Here is a 14,461-nt window from a genome sequence, read left to right on the forward strand (position 1 = left end):
CTGATAAGTGGGGGTGTGATAGCTTTAAAAATAATCATCCCCTAGACAATAAACGTGCCAAACACACGTCACATTTCCCCACCTGTCACATTTTGGCGAGCCCGTCCGTGGATTTAACCCATTAGTACAGCAGGCACGAACAGGCGGCAATAACTAAAATTCCATATCAATATTTTTTCCTTAAAATATTTATAAGTATCATCACTTCGCATTAACAAGAGTGTCACTTCTGTCATATTTTATATTTTATATTTATTGCATTTTATTTGTAATATCTCATTGCAGGAATTTGTGATTAACATAGGCAGACACCACATTCTTTTCGCACTCTTTCCTATAACCGGCGACTCACTTTCGCTAACCCACTTTCTTTAAGTCTAGCTCAATCCCATTATCCATTCTATCTGCCCTTCCACCATCCCAGCACCCCTCATCGCCCACCCCTCATCATTATGGCCAGCGGCACACGCTCCAAAGCGGACTCTGACATGAAGCAGAGAATGGCTGAATGGAAAGATGCCGCAGCCTCCATATTTGATGATGAGGCAGAACGGAAAGAATTTGTGAGAGCACGATTTGAGGCGTTTGAAAGAGAGGAACGGGAAAAACTGGCAAGGGAGCATGAAATAGCTATGGAAAGGGAGAGAAGGGAAACAGAAACAGCTAAAGAAAGAGAAAGAAAGGAAGCTGAAATAGCTAAAGAAAGAGAAAGAAAGGAAGCTGAAATAGCTAAAGAAAGAGAAAGAAAGGAAGCTGAAATAGCTATTGCTAAGGAAGTCACAGAGCGAGAAAAGGAGAAAGAAATAACGGCGAGAGAAAAGATAGCCGCGGACAAAGAGAACGAGGCCGCCCGCCAGGCTTCTTCTGAGTCTCGCCCAGCTAGCCCAGCATCCTTTCAAAGTTCCTTGAACGGTCTACCCCACATGCCAATGGAGCACTTCGACGACAAGACAGAGAACATCGAAGTTTATCTTGTCCGTTTTGAGGAAGTAGCACGTTTTTACGGTCTGCCAGAGGAGAAATGGTGCTTCCGGCTATCCCAATGCCTCCGAGGCAAAGCCTACGAAGTTTACTCCAAACTTCCCTCCGGCCGGCGAGAAGACTACGCAGCCCTCAAGCAGGCGCTACTCGTCCAGTTTGAGCTGACCGCCGAGGCCTACCACAAAAAGTTCAGAGGGCCCCGCCTCGAACGCAGAGAGACCTACGGTAACCTCTGCGAAAGGCTGGACAAGTACCTTATCAGGTGGCACGCTCTCAGCCAATTGCCAGAGACTTTTGATGGCCTAGCATGCCTCGTACTCTCTGAGCAGCTGTTAGAATGCATGTCCCCAGAGGTCAGAGTTTATGTCAAGGAGCAACAAGCAACTGCACCCGCTGACATAGCTTCCGCCGCTGATAGGTACTTGAACGCTCGTAAGGACTTAAAAGGCAAAGCTACCGCGACAGACCAGCAAACAGACCAACCAACTTCTCCTGCTCCGTCAAACCTTCCTCCTAAGACCCCCCAGCACAACCAGGCACCAGGTCGACAATCGGCCCCTCATAACCACAATAACCGCCCCAACCACCAGTCCCGCTATAACCAGGCCAACTACTCTCAGCATGACTCACGTCATAGCGCGCGTGACAGTAGACCCCCTTCACAACGGCAGCAGCAGGCCCCACGGACCCTATCTACGGTGACGCCTGTCTATCGACCCTCCGCGATTGAGCCTTCGGACCAACCGGAGGAGGACACATACATCGTCTCCACGATGGCCGTGGCTCCTCAACCCACTGCCATTGATCTCGGCCAACCAGAACTCCCACCAGTGCTACCTCACCCCATCTCTTCTCCTCCGGGAGTAGAGAACATTCTGGCCAACGGTGTCGAAGTTTTGGGCCTATACGACTCAGGTTGTTCGTTCGGCGCGGTCATAAATAGAACGCTGATTGACCCATCGGATCTCACTGGTGGAACAGTTACCATCCAGTCTATTGACCGTGGCACTCCTCCGCAGGTTCTACCTGTCGCGAGGGTACACGTGGAGTGCAGATACGTACATGGCACCATTGACGCCGCCGTCATGGACACGCCAGTGTATGATTTCATTCTAGGCTCCAAATATGTCCCTCTTGGAGTAATCCATAAGCCGTACTTCTCTCTGCCCGTCGGTAGATCGACGAAGCAGAAACGTGGCTGCAACCAGCCTGTTGGAAGCCCTGGTCGCCACACTGATACGCATAGTCCCGACTCATCAGCGAAGCTCAAATCACTTTGCCCTGGCATTGACACTGCTAGGAAGTCACGAGTCAAAGTGTGCCCGCGCACTCGTGAAGGTCTACTTGACCCAGGCTACTCAGCCAAAATTGAGCAACATTCCTCTGACATTGGCAGTGTCAGAATGCCCCGAGGTAAGATGAACCCTTGCTCTCGTGGACTCACTCCTCTTTATGGCTCCTCAGCCACCATTCTGAATCAACCTCTCCCTGGCATTGATAGTGTCAGGAAGTCACGAGGTAAGCCGAACCCTCGCGCTCGTGAAAACATTCCCCTTCGTGGCTCCGCAGCCACCACTCAATATCAACCTTTCCCTGGCATCGACCGTGTCAGGAAGCCACGATGTAAGCCGAATTATCGCACTCGTGGGGACGTTCTCGGTCAGAACTCCACATTCTTTATCAGGCCACTCTTCCCTGACATTGATCTTGTCAGGCGAAACCGAGGGAAGCTGACTACTTACTCTCGTGAAGAAGCGCCTCACAGCGGCTTCGGAGGTAAGCCCCGACGAGCACACTTGTCTCGGGCGCTCCACCTAAGCCCCAATCACGCTCCCCCACCCGCCACAGGAAGGAATTATTACTCACTCAATCTCGCCCAATCTACTCTCCCGAGCAACCCCAAATGTTTCACCCAGGTGACTACATAATCAGGGACGGGAAGTAGACCACGGACCAACTTGGATAGACTCTCCTCCTGACATGGCTATCCCTTTTTTTTTCTCAGATTTTTTTTTTCTAATGCTGTGATAACAACTGATCTTAAAGTTAGAGTGACATCAGTCTGCTCGCACTTTATGGATCTTCTGCGATAGATCCATCTTGGCGGCGGCGTATGTGACAAGTCAAAAACTCGCTGTCAGAGTCACTCTAAATTATCACGGCATTAATTATTATTTTTCATTATTTATTTATTTTATTTTAATTATTTCCCCATCCTACCCCTAAATCATTCACCCGCCACACCTTTTCCTCTCCAGGCTAGACTTAGTTGACCACATTGGAGATAGCTAAGGCGCGTCCTTTCATTTATCTGCCCTTGATCGGGGAAAGGTAGACACACAATCTCTTTTGTCTTACCGCCGGATGTCTGAAGGACGATCGCGGTTGACACCACCTTGGTTTGAATGCAAGCTAATCCTTCTCCCCCCCCCCTTCTCTCACGTCTCTCTTTGATCTAAGAGATTACCCTGGTCAACACACCGCCTGATATCCCATGTGCCACTCCCATCTCAAGTCTACTTCACCCACGTGTAAGATAATGCTAAGCCTTGGACATTTCCGGTGTCCGCCCACACTTTTCAGGCATATATATATAGTAAACCAACTCAAATCACCCTCTCTTTCGCATTCGAGCTGAGCTATCGAGTCTGGACTATATCATTTATTCCTTCTCCTAGAGGAATACCTGGTGGTAAGCCGAACTTAATCACAAGTTCCATCTTAATTACTCTGTGTATATTTCCATTGGAGTTTATCATGTGTATTTTGCTTAGTTCATTTATATTTAATTAGTGCATTGTGTATTTCTCACTGGCGTAAGTAGAAAACATGAACATGGCTAATGTATATTTATGTATTGCGTTAATCTATTAATGCTACGTGGCTCAATTGATCATTGATGCAACCATGTATATACTTGTACACCTTATTTTATTTCCTTTATCTCGGTTGATCGCCTTGATAATTTTACTAGCGCACTGATACTGCGTCTAGAAAAGAGATACGAGTTATCTCCCCTGTATTGAATTATCTCCGCTTTACTCATTTTACTCTTATAAGAGTTACCCCGCTTGAAGGGACATTCAAGCACGCTCCATTGTTCTCGACCCACGGTCATATGCAAACAAAGCGTCTCGGTCACTGACCACCGCCCAACTCACCCCCCCCCCCTTTTCTTTCTCTATCCACCTGTGTTGTTTATTTGAGATTATTATTTCCCCTTCTATGTACATTCTTATATTATTATTTCCCCTTTTATATACATTTCTATATTGCTACTATCTGCCATCTATTTTCCAAATCCCATTTTTCATCATCTCCCCTTTATGCTCTAAAGCAATTTTACCAATCTGACGAATGCACCTCAGTCGAGGGCATCGATAAGATGTATGAGAGACATGTCCTAACTTGTCTTTATTTATCCGCAGCCTCCCTCAGGTGTCTGCCTATTTATCGGATCACTTACCTACCTATTTGCCTACTGGCCTACCTATGTGCTTAGTGCTAATCAGCGCTGCACTTGCCTAGTTGCCATCAAGAATCACCTATTGCCTAGTTATTGGATCAACGATCTATTTACCTGCAGTTGTGCTTAGTGCTATTCAGCGCTGCATTTGCCTACTGAGATCTACTCAGCTCTACTACTTGGCGCTATCGGCATTGCCCGCCTATTCGACAGCCCACCTGTCAAACTATTAGGCGCGACGTCCCTATAGAGTCAGATCTGTGCGAGACGTCATAGCTACGCCAACCCTCTGCAACTCACTGGACATATCCTGTTACTCACACTGCCCACGGCAGATCAGCTCTGCCCGCAGTAACCTTGTGCCCACGGTATCCGGCCACCCGCCATACTGTGCCCACTACAGATACTAGAACTTGGGACTGAGACTCCACAAGAACTATATCGCCGGCGTCCCTCTATCCGCTAGAGCGCCACCTCCAGCTGCCGAACCTCAAGCCAGGACACAGCCAGCTGCGACATCAACAGGATAACCAGCTAAGTCAGAGGACAAAGTGACATACTCTCTTATTAGGTGCAAGAGTGATGATTAGACATAGAATATACTAGGGATAGATGCAAACCCTCCCCCTTTTTATCCTTATATGTATATTTATGTAAATAAATATTCTTTATTTTAACTTTTGTATCTATTTTTCATTGCTTTGTCTCGTTGCGTGTCTGCTCCCGATTCATATGCTGATAAGTGGGGGTGTGATAGCTTTAAAAATAATCATCCCCTAGACAATAAACGTGCCAAACACACGTCACATTTCCCCACCTGTCACAGAGACATTCAAAGTAGTCATTTTTTTTAATGAAGAAAGTTTGGGACATCTTGATACTTAACTGAGAGACATTCAAAGTAGTCATTTTTTTTAATGAAGAAAGTTTGGGACATCTTGATACTTAACTGAGAGACATTCAAAGTAGTCATTTTTTTTAATGAAGAAAGTTTGGGACATCTTGATACTTAACTGAGAGACATTCAAAGTAGTCATTTTTTTAATGAAGAAAGTTTGGGACATCTTGATACTTAACTGAGAGACATTCAAAGTAGTCTTTTTTTTTTTAATGAAGAAAGTTTGGGACATCTTGATACTTAACTGAGAGACATTCAAAGTAGTCATTTTTTTAAATGAAGAAAGTTTGGGACATCTTGATACTTTACTGAGAGACATTCAAAGTAGTCATTTTTTTTTAATGAAGAAAGTTTGGGACATCTTGATACTTAACTGAGAGACATTCAAAGTAGTCATTTTTTAATGAAGAAAGTTTGGGACATCTTGATACTTAACTGAGAGACATTCAAAGTAGTCATTTTTTTTAATGAAGAAAGTTTGGGACATCTTGATACTTAACTGAGAGACATTCAAAGTAGTCATTTTTTTTAATGAAGAAAGTTTGGGACATCTTGATACTTAACTGAGAGACATTCAAAGTAGTCATTTTTTTTAATGAAGAAAATTTGGGACATCTTGATACTTTACTGAGAGACATTCAAAGTAGTCATTTTTTTTTAATGAAGAAAGTTTGGGACATCTTGATACTTAACTGAGAGACATTCAAAGTAGTCATTTTTTTTTAATGAAGAAAGTTTGGGACATCTTGATACTTAACTGAGAGACATTCAAAGTAGTCATTTTTTTTAATGAAGAAAGTTTGGGACATCTTGATACTTAACTGAGAGACATTCAAAGTAGTCATTTTTTTAATGAAGAAAGTTTGGGACATCTTGATACTTTACTGAGAGACATTCAAAGTAGTCATTTTTTTTTAATGAAGAAAGTTTGGGACATCTTGATACTTAACTGAGAGACATTCAAAGTAGTCATTTTTTTAATGAAGAAAGTTTGGGACATCTTGATACTTAACTGAGAGACATTCAAAGTAGTTTTTTTTAAGTTGCATTTTGGAAAAGTGCATTTTTCGACTTGGGTGTCACCCCCCTGATGGGTGTCACCCGGTGTGGCCCTCACCTCCCGCACCCCCTAGTGACGCCACTGGCACCACTCCATCCACAGGTCATATGCTTAAGTTGTTTATTTTGATTAAAGCCCACTTGTAGTTCTAAATGCGAGTTGGCTTTTGCTTCTTCACACTCTGAACCCTGCTCTTCTTTTTGTTAGGCGTGTGGACGATTGCTAATCAGGTACGTGTATCATGTGCTTAGCCCCCTCCCTGACCATCACACTTTATTTAGCTGTTTCTCTCCTCTCCTACGGAAGTCAGAGCTACTTGACACAATAGGTGTTGGGCCCTGTGTGTCACAAGGCAGAATTAACGGGTCAGAGTTAAATCGCTGCACCCACTGTGATGGCATTCTCTACTCTAATGAATGACTCATCTCACCACCATTCACGATACGAAAACTTGTTTGTCGCCCATGGACTAGACTGACTGGCAGACTTAAAAATACATTTTCAAAACAATCTTTTTACATGTGATGTCTAAGCCTGGTTTTTAGTACCGGTAAGGATTTAAAACAAAATCTTTTTGGTTTCATAGGAAAGCTCAATCAACTGGTACATTACTCAAGGTTAGTCTAATTATACATTACTGTGTCACTTTGCATCAGTTATGTTATTGTTACAGTTGTATTTGTATATGTAAAAGTTGTTTACAAGTGCGTAGTGTTTCCAATAGCTTTTATATTCAATTCTGGGTATAAAAGCTATAACTAACATTATTACTTATATAAACTGATTTTTTAATGCTAGATGGAATTGTTCAATTAACACGGAAAGAAATATTGTTTGTTTATTCTTCTATGGAAATAGTCATGTGATGTGTCGCCCCATTTTTTTAAAAAATAATTTATTATGGATCAGTAAAGATCATAACCTCAATTGATTTCTATGCAATTGTCCCCCTTTGAAAATATAATTGACAAACTTAAGTATATATATAGTAGCCTCTTTTTTAGGCCCTTACAAATATGACCATTAAGATAATGAGTAATAATGAGCTGTGTGTCTTATTGTTACAATGCATTTCAAAACTTATGGGAAACTAACTGGCGGGAATAAATTGGAATTGAAATGAAGATGAACCACGACGCAATGAGATAGTTTTAAAATTTATAGGTCAGTTCTTTTTTTTTATATTTAGCTGACAACAGCGGAGTTTAGTTTAGAGTCCTTGACATTGTTGAGTTAAATGTTAAAACCTCCAATATTTCAAGATATTGGCACAATTTACCTCCCCTAGTTACGTCTATAGACCAAAGTGTTTTCAAATGTACATTATTTGTATACAGGACTTACTAGAATAGAATGCATCATTGTCGCATGTAAACAGCTGTCCAGGGTTAGGCGATGTCAAAGGTCACTTTATCCCGTGACTCGTGACTCTTATGAATCTAGCCTTGTGTGTTGACAAGATGGGGGTGAGGGGGAGTCTAGACACTCTAGAATCTAGTAGAACGTTTCTCGATTGGTGAGTCGCAATATGGTGCCTGGGACTTCGACGTTAAATTGTCGGGTAGCCAAAATACTAAGGGGTATAACTTTTTTTTTTTAGATGTGGTAGTTTTAACATCAGACATAAATTGAGATATTTTAGTTAATAAAATTCTGTACTTATATTAGAACATAGCCTCCTCTGTTGTTATTATTAATGTTGATACTATTTTAATTCGTTTTTGGTGAAGACAAAAGAAAGAAACGAAAGTGACAGTCAGCCCAGACGATTTTCACAATCATAGCCGAGAACTTATGATGAAATTTACTTTGACTAGGAATGAAATTGTGATGCAACAGTGTAACTGTTATTATAAAACTTGTATGAATTATGTGAATTAGGTTATGGTCTTTAATAATACAGACCTGTGTGATGTACGATGCAACCCCCCTCCCCGTTGAATTGTAGAACCAAACAGTTTGTAGACAGCTAAACCGCTCTAGGTGTATTGTATCTTAACTTGCAAAACTTGCAGTAGCTTCTTTCTTGAACGATATTAAATAAATTATTATATATATATATTCTATATATTAAATCAGGTTGTTATGAGATAAAATAAATGTACTATACTTTAGCAATTATATTTTTGTAAAAAAATATAACTCAAACAAAAACAAAACCTATCAGTCTCACGTTCTGGAGTCGTCTCATAACACCGCTGACGACAACGCCGTCTATCTTGCATCATTCACAACCAATCGCTAACCTCTTCCCAAAATCACTATAGAAACACACACAATTATTCCATAACACACATGCACACACAGAGAAACACACACTCATATTACTGCGCCTGTTAATCCTTTAAAAAACAACAACATCTGCAGAGATCATTCATGTATGCCAGCCTTGGAATACAAGATGCTCGAAAGTTTTGCAGTCTCTCCATTGAAGTGTTGAATGAGACTCTGCAAGGTTTACAGGACATCCTGCATAAGGATAACATTTCATCCCTTTTACAAAGCTTATATATACTCACTCCTTCTGTCTGTTTGTCTGTCCAATGTTTTACACGTTATCCCCTCCCCCCCCCCACCCTATCTTTGATCAAGCTGAGATTTTGCACAATTATTTCTTTTACCTGACAACACAAGAATCAACAAAAGTTAATTAATTATTGGTAATTAATTATTTTGTTTGGTAGCTCAAACAAGGTAAAGAATGTGTAATTGACTGAAGTGGTGATATAATCTGAATTAGTCCCCTGTATAGGTCGTCGTCTGAGTGATAGTGAACACAACATGAAAAGTAGTACGAGACTATAGAAACAATAGAATCTTGCATGTTCATAGGCTCTCCACTAGCGGCATTAGCAGAGTAGTTACCGTGTTGGCTTGAGAAGCCTTGAGCCATGAGTTCGAATTCAGGTCGTTTCCCCCTTTTTTATTTGTAGAAATGCTTTTTAAAAGGTATCTTAATATGTTTTTCTTGTTTATAAAGCTTATATCAACTCTGTCTGGAAAAAGGTTTGTACGTGTTATTTCTCTGTCAACAAATCTTGGATTAAGCTGAAATCTTGCAAAATTATTTCTGTTAGCTGACAACACAAGAAAAAAAATTAGTTAATTAACTATCGGTAATTAATTATTGTATTTGGTATCTGGAACAAAGGAAATAAATTGTACTTGACTGAAGTATATAGTATATGGTATAAGCTAAATTATTCCCCTGTATAGGTCACCGCTTTAGTTTGAAACAAAAAAAACTATACAATTTTCTATGCTCATAACTGTCGGAGTGGTTAGTATGTCGGCTTGGGCCATGAGCTCGAATTCAGGTTGTTTCCCCCTTTTTTATTTGTATAAATGCTTTTTTTGTTTAAAAGTATTTTAATACGTTTTTCTTGTTTATATCAACTCAGACTGGGAAAAGGTTTGCACACGTTATTTCTCCGACAGCCAATCTTGGATTAAGCGGAAATTTTGCACAATTATTTCTTTTACCTGAAAACACAAGAGTAAAAAAAAAAAGTAACCAATTAGTTAATTAGCTATTGGTAATTAATTATTTTTTTTGGTATCTCAAACAAGGGAAAGACATTGTACAGGACTGAAGCGGTGGTATAAGCTGAATTAGTTCCCTTTATAGGTCGCCACTTTAAAGCATGTTTGAAACAAAAAATAGATAACTATACAATTTTCATGTTCATAAGCACCTCACTATCGGAGTGGTTAGTATGTCGGCTTGAGCCATGAGTTTCAGGTTACTCCGCTTTTTTTCTTCTATAAATGCTTTTAAAAAGAAATTCCCGAAAAATTCCTCCAGTTATTTCTTTCTTGGTCTCCCTCCCAGATTTCCAACTGGTCCAGATAAGTGATAGTATCATAGAGTACAGATAAGTGATAGTATCATAGGGTACATATAAGTGATAGTATCATAGAGTACAGATAAGTGATATGATCATAGAGTACAGATAAGTGATAGGATCATAGAGTACAGATAAGTGATAGGATCATAGGGTACAGATAAGTGATAGGATCATAGAGTACAGATAAGTGATAGGATCATAGAGTACAGATAAGTGATAGGATCATAGAGTACAGATAAGTGATAGGATCATATAGAGTACAGATAAGTGATGGTATCATAGAGTACTGATAAGTGATAGTATCATAGAGTACAGATAAGTGATAGGATCATAGAGTACAGATAAGGGATAGGATCATAGGGTACAGATAAGTGATAGGATCATAGAGTACAGATAAGTGATAGGATCATAGAGTACAGATAAGTGATAGGATCATAGAGTACAGATAAGTGATAGGATCATATAGAGTACAGATAAGTGATAGTATCATAGAGTACAGATAAGTGATAGTATCATAGAGTACAGATAAGTGATAGTATAATAGAGTACAGATAAGTGATAGTATCATAGAGTACAGATAAGTGATAGTATCATAGAGTACAGATAAGTGATAGAATCATAGAGTACTGATAAGTGATATAATCATAGGGTACAGATAAATGATAGAATCATAGAGTACTGATAAGTGATGATCATAGGGTACAGATAAGTGATAGGATCATAGGGTACAGATAAGTGATAGAATCATAGAGTACTGATAAGTGATATAATCATAGGGTACAGATAAGTGATAGAATCATAGAGTACTGTTAAGTGATGATCATAGGGTACAGATAAGTGATAGGATCATAGGGTACAGATAAGTGATAGAATCATAGAGTACTGATAAGTGATAGGATCATAGGGTACAGATAAGTGATAGAATCATAGAGTACTGATAAGTGATAGGATCATAGGGTACAGATAAGTGATAGAATCATAGAGTACTGATAAGTGATAGGATCATAGGGTACAGATAAGTGATAGAATCATAGAGTACTGATAAGTGATAGGATCATAGGGTACAGATAAGTGATAGGATCATAGGGTACTGGGAAAGCTATAAGTATGAAATAGCGCTAAACAAAAAACAATTGGTAAAAACATTTAGAATCGCACATATTTCTTGATGTTAGTCTAGATCTATTATAAATAGAGATGGGAATCGAACCCAACTTTTAAAGTTCGGGTTCGGTTCGGTCAGATTTAAGTTCGAGTTCGGTTCGGTTCTATGACGAGTATAGTTCGGGTTTTGTTCGGTCAAGTCTAAAGTTCGGGTTCGGCTCGGTTCGATGTTATGAAATTATGTAATAGCAAAATTAAGTTATAAGGTTTAATACAATATATCAGTTAAAACACTTTCATTTGAATTTTTACACAAAACAAATACTTTACAACATATATAATAGGCCTATGGGCAATACTTTTTCCAAAATAATGTTGCCTACATACATTTTAAGCGTTGTAAAAATTTCTTAATGGAGATAGAAATGAAGATGCGGCAGGTTCTCGCTCAAGTCGGCAAGTGGTTTAATTCCGGGCGTGACTCTGCGCTTAGCGTATTCTAACCTTTTTCTCTTAGTAAGCAGAGAGAATTTTTTAAAAATGCTAATATCGATGTGCTTTCTTTCAGAACGCACTATTCATCATAAAAAAAAAAGTCGAGGGCCATATGAAATCTAATAATAAAAAGGCAGACCTGGCCAATAGAATTATGCAAGGGACATTCTAGGTAGGCCTACATATTGCGCACGTACTTCTATAATGGCCGTGATCTTTTTAAACAAATATTCTTCGTGTAAAGACGTCTCTATCGAGATTTTTTTTCACACATAAGTCGTCACTATAATAAATTGCAATATACTGAAGAAATTCGACTATTCTGAGACAAAAAAAATTTAGAAGAATCTCAACAGCGGAGATGTTTTAAAATGTTTACTTCAAAACGTTTTGACCCATATTGTGTATACGCGCCTCGCATAAAGCAGTCTACAGTTGACAAGGTCTTATTAGAAGATAAACTGACATCTCCTACTTAATATATTTTAATTTTTAATATTCAGATAAGTTACACTGAAAATAAAACATTTTTTCGACGCCCCCTTTCCTTGTTAGTTGGTCGTTGGTTTGTCGCTTACAAACAGCTAGTACAATTGAACCAATACAGGCGTTTTATATTTTTACCGGTAAGTATAGTATAGAGGGACTTGTTATGGTCCGATAGTTGCCAAAGGCAGTCTTTTTTTTTTTTTTGTGAGCTAAAAGGACGTAACAGAGGCGCCCCACGGAAACGCTTCAAAGACCAGCTTAGGCGTCAACTTTGCTTAGCTGACATAGAAGAGAGCACATGGTTACATGCGGCCTCAGAACGAGTCAGTTGGAGTTCACTCCCGAAGGCCGCGGGATACACATTTGAGACCAAAAGAAAATCCGCTGCCGAGGACAAACGCAGACGTGAAAAGAAAAACTAAATCGACCACCTGCAGACAGTGGTTATGCTTGCCCTGGATGTGGCAAAATATGTAGGTCACAGCTGGGACTGCGCAGCTATGGGAAAAACTGCATTCCTCACTAATCTTCGGACTCGAAGACAAGCCTTATAATAATATATAAACTTAATAAACTTTAAAATAAAGTTCTTATGTGAACAACTCAATATAGCCTAACTGTTATTACAATATTCACATATTTAACTTGAGATAGAGATGTAATATTAATGAAATATACTGATATTTAAACGAATTCTAGGTCACCACAAAACAACGTCTTTATTCTTTCATGTCTCAAGATTGTCTGCCGTTTCACATTTGCATTACGCTAATTTCATCATCCTCAATGCATAAACACAAATCAATCGCTTAACCTCTTTTTACCGCCACCAGGAAACACACACACACACTCTTTGACATCCCTTTTTGTCATGAAGTTGCGTCTCCTCATCCCCCAATTCAAGGTACTCGCCATCCCCATCCACGGGGGAGGACCCAAAGTTTGAGAAACGCTGCATTAAAAATACTGATCATCAATAATGCAAAACAGAATAATAGTAAAAATATTCAGGGGCGTAGCTAGGAATTTTTCATCATTTGGGGGCCCGGGATTGGCTGGACCTCGTTGGGGGCCCCTGTATTTTGCGTAATATTGAATATTTATTGTAAAAAAACAGTCATTTAGGGCCCATCTCAAGTGGGCGGATAATGTGCTATTGTAAAAATTTCTCCCCCTCCTCCCCCACCCTTGCTACGCCACTGATAATATTCCAATATGGAATACTTCACAATTTTGTAAAAATAAATCACTTAATAGAAGATAATTAAAATTTATTTTAAACTAGAACACAAATGAACTTATTGTAGATTTATATCTACACTCTCTAATCGGCAAAAAAATATTCTACCCGTAACATTTCAAATAAAAGTGACAATATTTTAATCTTGACTTTGTACTTACTAGTCTAGTTACTAGAGTCTAGATCTAAATCTAATTAGAGGCCGCATATTCAACTCAAAACCAATATTGCAAACAGCCCGCGAAAATTCAAGGCCAGGAGGGAGTCGGCATGTACGGAAAAACCCATGGGAATCACAGCTCGCCGCTTTTTTTTTTCTTTTTAAAGTTTTCAAAATACCCTTCCCCTCCTAAGTTTTCAAACTATAATGGAATCATTAGAATTTAAATAAAATATTTAAGTAATTTTGTATATCTTTTTAAACCAAAAATAAAAAAAAAAGGATGTACAAATTGCAAAATTAGTTCGGTTAAGATAAGGAGGGTTCGTTCGGTTCGGTTCGTACCAAGCAGTTTCAAAGTTCGGGTTCGGTTCGGTTCGGTCATAAGTGAGGTTCGGGTTCGGTTCGTTTCCCATCTCTAATTATAAACCTAATGACATGACTGATCCAAATGAATTAATATAATTACATAATGTATAAAGGTTTTGTTTTTAAGTGTTTTGTGTTTTTTTTTTGTTTATGACTACAATAGCACATTATCCGTCAATCGAGTTCTGTCCATCTTCTGGTTTCATCTCATACACTTGAATACACACCTACACCAGAAAGGGATTACGTTTTCGACCACCTGCATCATGAAAATGTTTTTCTTTCCTAATGAGCTGTTCAAAATAAACGTGTAGCTCCGTGTGGGATGATTGGCTTCTTATCAAGGTGGGC

General features: G+C 39.5%; 1 protein-coding gene across 3 annotated transcripts in view; it reads left to right on the plus strand.

The window, feature by feature from the left end:
• Nucleotides 1-14,461, plus strand: part of LOC106070896 (uncharacterized) — a 36,149-nt gene that overhangs the window by 15,977 nt on the left and 5,711 nt on the right. The window contains exon 1 of one of the 3 annotated variants that reach the window (XM_056014230.1): nt 6,706-6,955. The exons of 1 other annotated variant lie outside the window; for it this stretch is intronic. The gene's annotated coding sequence lies outside the window, so the exon portion shown is untranslated. Of the gene's footprint in view, nt 1-6,705; nt 7,023-14,461 lie in introns of those variants that run through there. One more of the 3 variants, XM_056014228.1, reaches the window with a different exon arrangement.

Source organism: Biomphalaria glabrata, chromosome 16, assembly GCF_947242115.1.
Source record: "Biomphalaria glabrata chromosome 16, xgBioGlab47.1, whole genome shotgun sequence".
NCBI lineage: Eukaryota > Metazoa > Mollusca > Gastropoda > Planorbidae > Biomphalaria > Biomphalaria glabrata.